Below are 13,437 nucleotides of genomic sequence, written 5' to 3'. Positions count from 1 at the left end.
GATCATGAAAGCTAAAGTTCCAAAGGATTTTAAAGCTCCTGACATGACCCTATACGACGACACCTCCGACTCAAGCCATCATCTCAACAATTTCAGAAGCAGAATGTATCTCATTGACGCCTCGGATGTTATTCGATGCAAAGCCTTCCCGACTACTCTAACAAAGACAACAATTAAGTGGTTCGACAGTTTGCCCCCGAGATCCATTACAAGTTTTGATAACTTAGCCAAAAAATTTCTTGCCAGATTCTCCATTCAGAAGTACAAAGCCAAACACGCTCCGAGCCTATTAGGAATCAAGCAAGGAGATCGGGAAAGCCTTCGCAGCTACATGGAAAGATTCAACAAAGCGTGTCTAGACATACAAAGTCTGCCAACAGAAGTAGCTATCATGGGTCTCATCAATGGCCTACGAGAGGGACCTTTCAGTCACTCTATATCAAAAAAGCACCCAACATCTCTAAACGAGTTACAAGAACGGGCAGAAAAGTATATTAACATGGAGGAGAATTCTCGATTAGGAGAGATGATGTGTGGAAAGCGATCCAACACAAAACTCACCGGCAAGTGTACCGGGTCGCATCAAGTAATAATAACTCACATGAGTGAGGTCGATCCCACAGGGATTGAAGGATTGAGCAATTTTAGTTTAGTGGTTGATTTAGTCAAGCGAATCAAGTTTTGATTGAGTGGGTTGTATTTAACAGAATATAAATTGCTTGGAATGTAAAGGGAGAATGGGAGATTGCAGTAAATTAAAGAACAGGAAAGTAAACTTGCTGAATCTTAAAGAACAAGAAAGTAAATGACTGAAACTTAAAGTGCAAGAAATGTAAATTGCAGAAACTTAAAGTGCAAGAAATGTAAATTGCTTGAATATAAAAGGGGAATTAAGGATTGGGATTGCAGAATCTAAACAAAGAGAAAGTGGGTTGCCACAATTAATAAAGCAGAAACTAAATTAGAAGCAATTAGAATTCAACAGAAATTGAAATTAAAGTGCAGCAGGGTTCACAGAAGAACCAAAAGTAAATTGGGATCTCAGGACTCCAGAGACTAGGTAGCAGAGCCTAGATCTCAATTACCTTCCTAGATCCAAGTTCTCAAAGCAATTGACAAGAAATTGAAGAAGAAACAGTAAAGGAAATTGAAATTAAACTCAATTGTGCAGAAAGATGTTTAGGGAGATTTTGAATGGAGATTGAGACAGAATTTCCTCAATTCTTCACACCCAAAACTCAAAACAAGGAAATTAAAAATGCCCAAGCAAGAACGAGGAAGAAGAGAGATCAATTCTCCTCTCCAATTCTCTGAAATCTCAGTGAAGACACCAAGAGAAGTTCCAAAGTGCAAAAATAAAATTCAAAACTTAAAGGAAGTGCAAAATTCAAAAGCAAAGCAAAAGGTCCTAATTACATCAAACTAGCTCCTATTTATACACTTTCTATTCTTGGATTTTGGGATTTGGATGGGCTTTTGATTTGGTGAAGAAATGAATTAAATTGGATTTTTAATTCAATTTTTGGCCCAAAAATAATAGCTTCCAGGAGGCTGCCCTGCCCTTGTGGAGGGCAGGGCAGGATTTGGTGCGTGTTGGTGCTTGCTTGGTGCGGGCTGGTGCGGCTTGGTGCGGTCTTGGTGCACAAAACGCTGCCCTGCCCTCGCGGAGGGCAAGACAGGAAAAATTGGTGCTGCCAGGATGTGCCACGGTGCGTGCTTGGTGCTGCCAGATTCAAGCTGTGATGCGCGCTGGTGCTGCCAGGATCGTGCCTTGGTGCGCAGAACGCTGGGCAGAAAAACATGGTGCTGCCAGGATCGTGTGTGGTGCGCGCTGGTGCTGCCAGGGTAGTGATTTGGTGCGCCAGACTCACTTCTTGGTGCGCCAGAGTTGTGCACCAACAAAATGCTGCCCTGCCCTCGTGGAGGGCAGGGCAGTGTTTTCACTTTGATGTCCCAGGTTCGAATCATGGCCGAAACACACGCTCAATCATTTTCCTTGGTTTCTTGGCACGGTAATGGACCTTAGTTCCTTGCTTCCTCATGGTCCCGTGTTCAACTCTTGTGGCAAGCACTTGGAGACATTTTTCTTTGATTTTCTTCCTTGGTGAGCCCAATACTGCCCTTGTGGAGGGCAGGGCAACATTTTCTTCTTCTTGATTCCAAGGCACAAATTTGTGCTCTGCCCTTGTAGTGGGCAGGGCAGAGTTGCCTTCTTTGCTTAGTTCCCTTATGTTGCCCTCCTAGAGGGCAGTGTGCCCTTGTGGAGGGCAATGCTTGCCTCCCCCATTGTATGTGGCACACTTTTCCTTCCTTTGACCACGCTTCCTTCTCCTTGGGTCACGCTTTCTTAGGCCACGCTTTTCTCTTTTATTCTTTTCTTCACCTGAAATAAACCAAAACAACCACTCCAAGTATCACTAAATTCATAAGGCTTATAAATCAATTAAAATTCAATTAAAATTAGCTTAAACCTCATGGATTAACATTAATTCCATGGTGGTTGCTTGATTTAAAGAAGTTGTGCATTTTCACTCCAAATCACTTACTTAAGAAGCAAGAAAGCGCATAAAGACTAACAAAACAAATGAAATTAGCTTGAAAAATGGGTATATGATGACTTGTCATCAAGAGACCTCAAAACCCGGATTCTCCTACCCCTCTCGAGACAAGGATAAAGAGTCAAAGAAAAAAGAAGATCAACCCGGCGTGAAGCCTAGAAAATACCATAATTACACCCCCACTTCGGGTGTCTCTTGTGGATGTTTATCGAGAAATATGCCACGCTGAAAAAATCCCACCACCTCACCCAATCAAAAGCAAAAAAGGAGGGGGAAGTCGGACAGAATACTGTGAGTACCATGGAATCTACAGACATCCTACCAATGAGTGTTTTGACCTAAAGAATGTCATAGAAAAATTGGTAAGAGAAGGGCGATTAGATCGGTACGTAGCTAATAAAGCAGATGAACCAAGAAAACGAAGAAGGGGCGAAGAGGTCGGACGAGCTAAACGACCACCTCACACCCCGGAGAGACATGTGCATATGATAAATGGAGGATTTGCAGGAGGCGGGATCTCTAAATCATCTCGCAAAAGGCACCGTAAAGAAGTATATCATGTTGGGGAAGGAGAAAGGTTATCCGACCTCCCCACTATTACCTTTACCCAAGAAGATGCTGCAGGCATCATCCTGGGACACGATGATCCCATGGTCATTACTATCATATTGGCCAACGCAAATCTCCACCGAACACTGGTAGACCAAGGAAGCTCTGCGGATATCTTGTTTAAATTCGCCTTCGACAAACTCGGCCTACAAGATAAAGAGCTCAGAGCATATCCGAATAACTTGTTCGGACTAGGGGACACCCTAATCTAACCACTTGGATATATCTCACTACACACGACCTTCGGAAAGGGAACCTGGTCAAGGACACTCAACATAGACTACATCGTAGTCGACGTGAGCTCAGCTTACAACGCCCTAATAGGTCGAACAACATTGAACTAGCTCGCCGCAGTAGTCTCGGCTCCACATCTATGTATGAAGTTCCCAACTCCAGAAGGGATCGCCACGATAAAAGGAGACCAGAAAATTACACGATGCTGTTACAATGAAAGTCTGAACCTTATAGGTAAAGGAGAAGAAATCAACACTATCAAACTCGGGGAAGTTTGAGGTCGCAAAGAACTTCGTCCACAACCTGAAGGTGAGATCAAAGAAGTCCAGATCGGAAATGCCCAAGATAAAACAACAAATATTGGGGCAACCTTAAAAGGAGACGTAAAGGAGCCTCTGATACAGTTTCTAAGGGATAATGCCGACCTCTTTGCGTGGAAGGCCGCAGACATGCCGGGCATAGACCCCAAATTAATGTGCCATAAACTGGCGGTAGACCCAGGATCTCGGCCAGTGCAGTAAAGGCGTAGGAAGCTCGGACTGGAAAGGTGCCAAGCTGTGGAAGAACAGGTACAAGCCTTACTGGAGGCAGGATTTATAAGAGAGGTCAAGTACCCACTATGGCTAGCCAACGTTGTCTTGGTAAAAAAAGTCAAATGGGAAATGGCGGATGTGCACTGACTACACCGATCTCAATAAAGCTTTCCCAAAAGATCCATATCCACTTCCAAGCATAAACACTTTAGTGGATGCCTCTTTCAGATACAAGTACCTCTCCTTCATGGATGCTTATTCATGATACAATCAAATCCCGATGTACCCACCCGATCAAGAAAATACCTCATTCCTAACCCCAAAAGCAAATTACTGTTATGTTACCATGCCATTCGGACTAAAAAACGCAGGAGCTACCTACCAAAGATTGATGAACAAAGTCTTCACAGACCATATTGGAAAACTAATGGAGGTGTATGTTGACGGCGTGTTGGTAAAAACACAAAGTGACGAATCATTACTGTCCGATGTCACCAAAGTGTTCGATACCATAAGAAAGGATGGTATGTGACTTAATCCAGCAAAGTGCACCTTTGCAGTAGATGCTGGAAAATTCTTAGGCTTCATACTCACACAAAGAAGAATTGAGGCAAACCCGGATAAATGCCAGGCTATACTCAACATGAAAAGTCCAACTTGCGTTAAAGAGGTCCAATAGCTCAACGAAAGACTGGCCGCCCTGTCCAGATTTCTAGCCGGATCAGCCATAAGATCTCTCCCCTTCTACGCCACGTTAAGGAAGGGAAAGAGGTTTGAATGGACAACAGAATGCGAACAAGCCTTCCAAGATTTCAAAAAATTATTGGGGCAACCACCCGTTCTTACCCGACCACGGGAAGAAGAAACACTCATATTATACCTCGCAGTGGAAAGTCGGGCAACAGCCTCAACACTAGTCAGAGAGGACGAACATGGGCAACAACCCATCTACTTCATCAGCAAGGCTCTACACGGAGCCGATCTAAACTATCAAAAGATAGAAAAGTTCACGTATGCCTTCATATTAACTTTTCTACGCCTCCACCCATACTTCTAGGCTCACACCATCAAGGTTCGGACTAACCAACCCATAAAAGGCATTCTACAGAAGACAGACTTAGCTGGAAGAATTCTATAGTGGGCAGTCGAGTTATCTGAGTTTGATTTTCAATATGAAGCTCGGACAGCCATCAAATCACAGTATCTGGCCGACTTCATTGCCGAGTATACTGACACCCCGGGAACTCCTAAAAAATGGAATCTCTATGTAGACGGCTCTTCAAACAAAACTGGGAGTGGCGCAGGGGTGATAATTGAAAGTGATCAGGGAACCCAAATCAAACTTTCCTTAAAATCTGAGTTTCCTGCTTTGAATAATCAGGCTCAATACGAGGCATTACTAGTTGGTTTGAGGCTGGCTAAGGAGATTGGAGTTCAAAAGCTTATCATCTTCAGCGATTCATAAGTAGTCACCTCACAAATAGAAGGGAGCTACCAAGCTAAGGACCCTACCATGAAAAAGTACCTGGACAAGACCAGAGAACAGCTCGGACAAATCAGAAAATATGAGGTCCACCATATACCTCGGGAACAGAACGCTCGGGCTGATGCACTCTCGAAACTAGCCAGCACCAAACCAGGGGGCAATAATAGAAGCATCATCCAGAAAATATTGCAAAGCCAATCAATCTCGGAGGAAGAAAAGGTCCTAGCCATATCAGGTCAGGATCAAGGGTGGATGACCCCCATAATCAACTACCTCAAGTCAGAGACACTCCCCACAGATAAGAAGGAAGCAAAGAGGCTAATGCGAGAAGCACAGTACTACACCATAATGGGTGACATCTTATACAGGAGAGGGATCTCAACACCCCTCCTAAAATGTATACCGACTTCTAATACGAGGGAAGTCTTGGAAGAAGTACACAACAGCATGTGTGGAAACAACCTGAGGGCACGAGCACTTTCCAAAAAGGTGCTCCGAGCAGGGTTCTTTTGGACAACTTTGCAAAAAGAAGCAACCGAGTTCGTTAAGACATGCCCACCATGTCAAAAGCACGCTAAGTTCCACATCGCCCCACCAAAGGAGCTTATCAGTGTAACGTCACCTTGGCCGTTTGCAAAATGGGGACTCGACCTCCCCGGACCCTTTTCCCAAGGATCGGGACAAGTCAAGTTCCTCATTGTAGGGGTAGACTATTTCACAAAATGGATTGAGGCGGAGCCCCTAGCTAATGCCACTACTCAAAAAAGTCGGAAATTCTTGTACAGAAACATTATTACAAAGTTTGGGGTCCCTTACTCCATCACCACAGACAATGGCACTCAATTCACTGACACAGGTTTCAGGAAATTGGTAGCTGACTTGAAAATAAAGCACCAATTCACATCCGTAGAACACCCACAAGCCAACGAACAGGCAGAAGCTGCCAACAAAGTCATACTAGCTGGGTTAAAACGGAGACTACAGAACGCAAATGGAGCTTGGGCACAAGTCCTGTGGGCATATCGGACAACTCCACACTCCACCATAGGAGAATCACCCTTCCGATTGGCTTACAGAATGGAAGCAATGATCCCAGTGGAGATCGAAGAAGGATCCCCCAGAGTAATCCTCTACAATGAAGTGGCCAACTTCCAAATTCAAAATGAAGAACTCGACCTACTCCAAAAGTCCGAGAAAGAGCCCGGATCAGAGAGGAAGCATTAAAACAATGAATGACCTCAAGATACAATCAGAAAGTGGTCCAGCAAAGTTTCACCAACAACGATCTCATCCTAATTCGAAATGACATCGGAACAGGTCGATCAGGAGAGAGAAAACTAGCAGCTAACTGGAAAGGACCTTACTGAGTTGTAGAGGTACTGGGAAAAGGCTACTACAAGGTGTCCGACCTCGAGGGGCGAGAGCTACCAAGGTCATGGCATGCCTGCAACCTAAGAAGGTACTATAATTAAGAGGCAATAAAGATTTTAGGTGAAGGCACACTCTTTTTCCTGAAAAGGTTTTTTAATGAGGCGCCAAACCAAGATCTTCAAAATTGCCTGATTTAGAAGGGTAAGCACCCACATGTATATATTCTTGTCTATATGCCTATTTTCTATTTGAATAAAGTTTTTCAAATTCCCTACAAAGTTGTCTACTAAGATGCACTAATCTGAGCGCAAGAATTCATCACCCGATCACGACAAGGTCGGCAAGATGAGAACCAAACACATCGCCCGATCATGACAAGGTCGGCAAGATGAAAGCGACAAAAATGGATTAATGCAAAAAGTTATAAAAAGTAATCCATAGAAAGAGGCCTGACGAGGTCTGATTAAAAATGGACTACTGAAAATAACTTAGGAAGGACCGACAAGAAGAAGTCGGACTAAACCAATCAAAGCGACAAAGTTATAAAAAGTAATCCATAGAAAGAGGCCTGACGAGGTCTGATTAAAAATTGACTACTAAAAATAACTTAAGAAGGACAGACAAGAAGAAGTCGGACCAAACCAATCAAAGCGACAAAGTTATAAAAAGTAATCCATAGAAAGAGGCCTGACGAGGTCTGATTAAAAATGGACTACTAAAAATAACTTAACAAAGATCGACAAGAGAAGTTGGACCAACAAAAAGCGTGCGCTAAAAGGGACCTCAGCTCTGCCCAAAAAGCCACAACTTCACGACAAAACTATTAAAATTGTTCAAAGTCCAACTAAAAAGGTTCTACGGGAACATGAAAAAGTTGTCGAACAAATTAGCTCCAAAGGATCACCTCGACTAACAAAAAGAGGTCAGACAGCAAAGTGGCAACACTCTACAAAGTTTCACAGAAGTTGTAAAGGGGCAATCAAAACGTCAGAAAAACACAGATATAATAATTTAAAGACTCAAAAAGGCCACCTAAGTGGCAGCCTCAGAGTTTAATGATACTTTGGTTTTCAAAATGAAGTTACATAAAAGCAACTAACTGTCAATGAAGATCTAGCAACATAAAGGTTACAAAAACCAGAGTTCAAAAAGCCCACAGAACAGGCTATACACATACACAAGAAAATCATAAGGGGTCCATAGTCTCCTTAATAGCAGCATCCTCAGTAGAAGAGGGATGAATGACCTTCAAGGGAGTCGCATCAACAGTCCCATCCTCCCGGTTCAGAATTTGGACGTCAGGGTCAGACTCAGGATGGCCAACCTCAGTTGCAAGGGTTGAAGAAGTCGTGGCGGCAGAAGCTTTAACTGGCGGCACAGGCGGAGGACCTTCCTCTTCATCATCATCTGGAGCAGGAATGATCTTGCCATCCTCTACAATGTTGTCCAGACTGAAAAGAGTGAGGTCAAGCTCAGGGGCAAGAACTCGGACCTAGGCTTTCAAATTCTCATAGGCATCGGTCACACTACCCACAAGATGGCCCTGGAGCTCAGCATAATCAGCATGGACAGACTCCAACCTCTCCCTGGTCTCCAGCAGCTCGCCATAAGTACAAGCATAGCTCTCTTTATGCTTCTTCGCCATCTCCTCGGTCAGATTCATAGCGGCCTCAGCATCGGTAGCTCGGGACTTCTCATTTTCCACAGCCAGCTCCAATTTTGCCACCTTTGCATCAAGCTCATCCTTTAGCCCTTTGATTCTATCAAATTCTGACTTTGCATCCTTCAGAAATGCCTTCGTCGCATGAGCGGAAGAATCTTGGACCATGCGGAACAAAGCCGCACCCATGTGAGCCATCCGAACACTACTACTGGTAATAAAATTCAGGTGGTGAAGGATGGACACATCGTCCATGGGAAGTCAGCCATAAGGAGCAATTTGATTATCGACAAACCCCACAGCATCAAAATCAGGGGCATCTGATGAGCGGATAATTTATACGCTTTTTGGCATTGTTTTTAGTATGTTTTTAGTAGGATCTAGTTACTTTTAGGGATGTTTTCATTAGTTTTTGTGTTAAATTTATATTTCTGGACTTTAATATGAGTTTGTGTGTTTTTTTTGTGATTTCAGGTATTTTCTGGCTGAAATTGAGGGACTTGAGCAAAGATCAGATTCAGAGGTTGAAGAAGGACTGCTGATGTTGTTGGATTATGACCTCCCTGCACTCAAAGTGGATTTTTTGGAGCTACAGAACTCAAAATAGCGCTTTTCCAATTGCGTTGGAAAGTAGACATCCAGGGTTTTCCAGCAATATATAATAGTTCATACTTTGCCCGAGTTTAGATGACGCAAATTGGCGTTCAACGCCAGCTCTCTACCCAATTCTGGCGTTCAACGCCAGAAACAAGTTGCAAAGTGGAGTTCAACGCCCAAACTGGCACAAAAGCTGGCGTTCAACTCCAAGAATGACCTCTCCACGTGTAGACTTCAAGCTCAGCCCAAGCACACACCAAGTGGGCCCCGAAAGTAGATTTATGCATCAATTACTTACTTCTGTAAACCCTAGTAACTAGTTTAGTATAAATAGGACCTTTTACTATTGTATTTGACATCCTGGATTGTATTCTTGATCCTGTGATCACATTTTGGGGGCTGGCCTCTCGGCCATGCCTGGACCTTCCACTTATGTATTTTCAACGGTAGAGTTTCTACACTCCATAGATTAAGGTGTGGAGCTCTGTTGTTCCTCAAAGATTAATGCAAAGTACTACTGTTTTTCTATTCAATTCAACTTATTTCGCTTCTAAGATATTCATTCGTACTTTAACATGAATGTGATGAACGTGACAATCATCATCATTCCCCATGAACGCGTGCCTGACAACCACCTCCGTTCTACCTTCGATTGAATGAGTGTCTCTTGGATTCCTTAATCGGAATCTTCGTGGTATAAGCTAGATTGATGGCGGCATTCATGAGGGTCCGGAAAGTCTAAACCTTGTCTGTGGTATTCCGAGTAGGACTATGGGATTGAATGACTGTGACGAGCTTCAAACTCACGAGTGTTGGGCGTAGTGATAGACGCAAAAGGATAGTAAATCCTATTCCAGTATGATCGAGAACCTCCAGATGATTAGCCGTGCAGTGACAGCGCATCGGACCATTTTCCAGAGAAGATTGAAAGTAGCCAGTGACAAAGGTGATGTCTTTACATAAAGCCAGCCATAGAAAGGAGTAAGACTGATTGGATGAAGACAGCAGGAAAGCAGAGGTTCAGAGGAACAAAAGCATCTCTATACACTTATCTGAAATTCTCACCAAGGAATTACATAAGTGTTTCTATCCTTATTTTCTCTTTATTTATTATATAATTTTCGAAAACTCCATAACCTTCTGATATCCGCCTGACTGAGATTTACAAGGTGACCATAGCTTGCTTCAGGCCGACAATCTCCGTGGGATCGACCCTTACTCACGTAAGGTTTATTACTTGGACGACCCAGTGCACTTACTGGTCTGCTACACGAAGTTGTGACAAATTATAAATTAAGATTAATAACGTGCACCAAGTTATTGTTCACGTTGCCGGGGATTGTTTGAGATCACGATTTCGCGTACCAAGTTTTTGGCGCCGTTGCCGGAGATTGTTCGAGTTTGGACAACTGACGGTTCATCTTGTTGCTCAGATTAGGTAATTTTCTTTTTGTTTTTTTTTCAAAAATTTCTTTCAAAAAAATTTCTCATCTGTTTTCGAAAAAAAATGTTTTCAAAAAAATTTTCTTCAGAATTTTTAAGAATGAATTCTAGTGTTTCATGAAGCATGTGAAGCCTGGCTGGCTGCAAAGCCATGTCTAAATTCTTTTGGACTGAGGCTTCCAAACCATCAGCATAGAGGCAAGTTACTTCGACAAGTAATGAGCAGTATATTCTGATATCCATGCTGAAGCTTGGCTGGCCACTAGCCATGTCTAGTGTTTTGGACTGGAGCTTTCATTTAAAGCTTGGCTGGCTAATGAGCCATGTCTAATTCCTGGACTGAAGGTTTAGACTAACAGTGCAAGATTCCTTGAATTCATATTAAAACTTTTGGAATCCTTATTTTTCTTTTTCAAATAAATTTTCGAAAAATCCAAAAAAAAATTATAAAATCATAAAAATCAAAAATATTTTTGTGTTTCTTGTTTGAGTCATGTGTCATGTTATAAGTTTGGTGTCAATTGCATGACCATCTTGCATTTTTCGAAAATTCATGCATTCATAGTGTTCTTCATGATCTTCAAGTTGTTCTTGGTAAGTCTTCTTGTTTGATCTTGATGTTTTCTTGTTTTGTGTCTTTTCTTATTTTTCATGTACATTTTTGCATTCATAGTGTCCATACATGAAAAATTTTTAAGTTTGGTGTCTTGCATGTTTTCTTTGCATCAAAAATTTTTCAAAAATATATTCTTGATGTTCATCTTGACATTCAAAGTGTTCTTGGTGTTCATCTTGACATTCATAGCATTCTTGCATGCATTCATAGTTTTGATCTAAAAATTTTCATGCATTGCATAATTTTCATGTTCTTCTCCCTCATCATTAAAAATTCAAAAAGCAAAAAAAATATCTTTCCCGTTTTCTCTCATAAATTTCAAAAATTTGAGTTGACTTTTTCAAAAAAAATTTTTAAAATCCAGTTGTTTCTTATGAGTCAAATCAAATTTTCAATTTAAAAATCTTATCTTTTTCAAAATCTTTTTCAAAAATCAAATCTTTTTCATTTTTCTTAATTATTTTCGAAAATTATAAAAATATTTTTCAAAAATATTTTTCTTAATTTTATCACATAATTTTCGAAAATATCATCATCAATTAATGTTTTGATTAAAAAATTTCAAGTTTGTTACTTGTTAAGAAAGATTCAAACTTTAAGTTCTAGAATCATATCTTGTGATTTCTTGTGAAGCAAGTCATTAATTGTGATTTTAAAAATCAAATCTTGTTCAAAACTAATTTCAATCATATCTTTTCAAAAATATATTTTTATCTTATCTTTTTTTCAAAAATTTGATTTAAAAAAAAATATCTTTTCTAACTTCTTATCTTCTTATCTTTGATTTTCAAAATCTTTTTCAACTAACTAACTAACTTTTTGTTTGCTTCTTATCTTTTTCAAAACTACCTAACTAACTAACTCTCTCTCTCTAATTTTCGAAATTATCTCCCTCTTTTTCAAAAATTTCTTTCTTTTATTAACTAATTATTTTAATTTTAAAATTACTAACCTTTGTCAAAAACTATTTTCGAAAATCACTAATTCTTTTTTTCAAAAATATTTTCGAAAATTCTCCTTCTCTCCCATCTCCTTCTATTTATTTATTCATCTACTAACACTTCATCTCACAAAAAAAAAAGCCGAACCCTCTCCCTCTGAGTTCAGATTTTCTCTTCTTCCTTTCTTCTACTCACACAGGGAACCTCTATACTGTGGTAAAAAGGGATCCCTATTATTATTATTTTTCTGTGCCCTCTTCTTTGTCATATGAGCAGGAGCAAGGATAAGAATATTCTTGTTGAAGCAGATCCAAAACCTGAAAGGACTCTGAAAAGGAAACTAAGAGAAGCTAAATTACAACAATCCAGAGACAACCTTTCAGAAATTTTTGAACAAGAAGAGGAGATGGCAGCCAAAAATAATAATGAAAGGAGGATGCTTGGTGACTTTACTGCACCCAATTCCAATTTACATGGAAGAAGCATCTCCATTCCTGTCATTGGAGCAAACAACTTTGAGCTGAAACCTCAATTAGTTTCTCTGATGCAGCAGAACTGCAAGTTTCATGGACTTCCATCTGAAGATCCTTTTCAGTTCTTAACTGAATTCTTGCAGATATGCAATACTGTTAAGACTAATGGAGTAGATCCTGAAGTCTACAGGCTCATGCTTTTCCCATTTGCTGTAAGAGACAGAGCTAGAATCTGGTTGGACTCTCAACTTAAGGATAGCCTGAACTCTTGGGATAAGCTGGTCAAGGCTTTCTTAGCCAAGTTCTTTCCTCCTCAAAAGCTGAGTAAGCTTAGAGTGGATGTTTAAACCTTCAAACAAAAAGATGGTGAATCCCTCTATGAAGCTTGGGAGAGATACAAAGGACTGACCAAAAAGTGTCCTTCTGACATGCTTTCAGAATGGACCATCTTGGATATATTATATAATGGTTTGTCTGAATTAGCTTAAATGTCATTGGATACTTCTGCAGGTGGATCCATTCACCTAAAGAAAACGCCTGCAGAAGCTCAAGAACTCATTGACATGGTTGCTAACAACCAGTTTATGTACACTTCTGAAAGGAATCCTGTGAGCAATGGGACGCCTCAGAAGAAGGGAGTTCTTGAAATTGATACTCTGAATGCCATATTGGCTCAGAATAAAATATTGACTCAGCAAGTCAATATGATTTCTCAGAGTCTGAATGGAATGCAAGCTGCATCCAACAGTACTCAAGAGGCGCCTTCTGAAGAAGAGGCCTATGATCCTGAAAACTCTGCAATAGCAGAGGTAAATTACTTAGGTGAACCTTATGGAAACACCTATAACTCATCATGGAGAAATCATCCAAATTTCTCATGGAAGGATCAACAAAAGCCTCAACAAGGCTTTAATAA

At 40.9% G+C, this 13,437-nt stretch overlaps 1 non-coding gene across 1 annotated transcript; it reads right to left on the bottom strand.

Annotated features, from left to right (window-relative positions):
• Positions 1-12,847: 12,847 nt before the first annotated feature.
• On the bottom strand, positions 12,848-12,955 carry LOC112719168 (small nucleolar RNA R71). The gene has a single exon (XR_003161481.1). It is a non-coding gene; the product is annotated as a small nucleolar RNA R71 (small nucleolar RNA).
• Positions 12,956-13,437: the final 482 nt, after the last annotated feature.

The sequence above is a fragment of the Arachis hypogaea genome, chromosome 10, assembly GCF_003086295.3.
Source record: "Arachis hypogaea cultivar Tifrunner chromosome 10, arahy.Tifrunner.gnm2.J5K5, whole genome shotgun sequence".
NCBI classification, from domain to species: domain Eukaryota; kingdom Viridiplantae; phylum Streptophyta; class Magnoliopsida; order Fabales; family Fabaceae; genus Arachis; species Arachis hypogaea.
The sequence above is the reverse complement of the archived record's forward strand: the minus strand, read 5'-3'. Positions and strand labels throughout refer to the sequence as shown.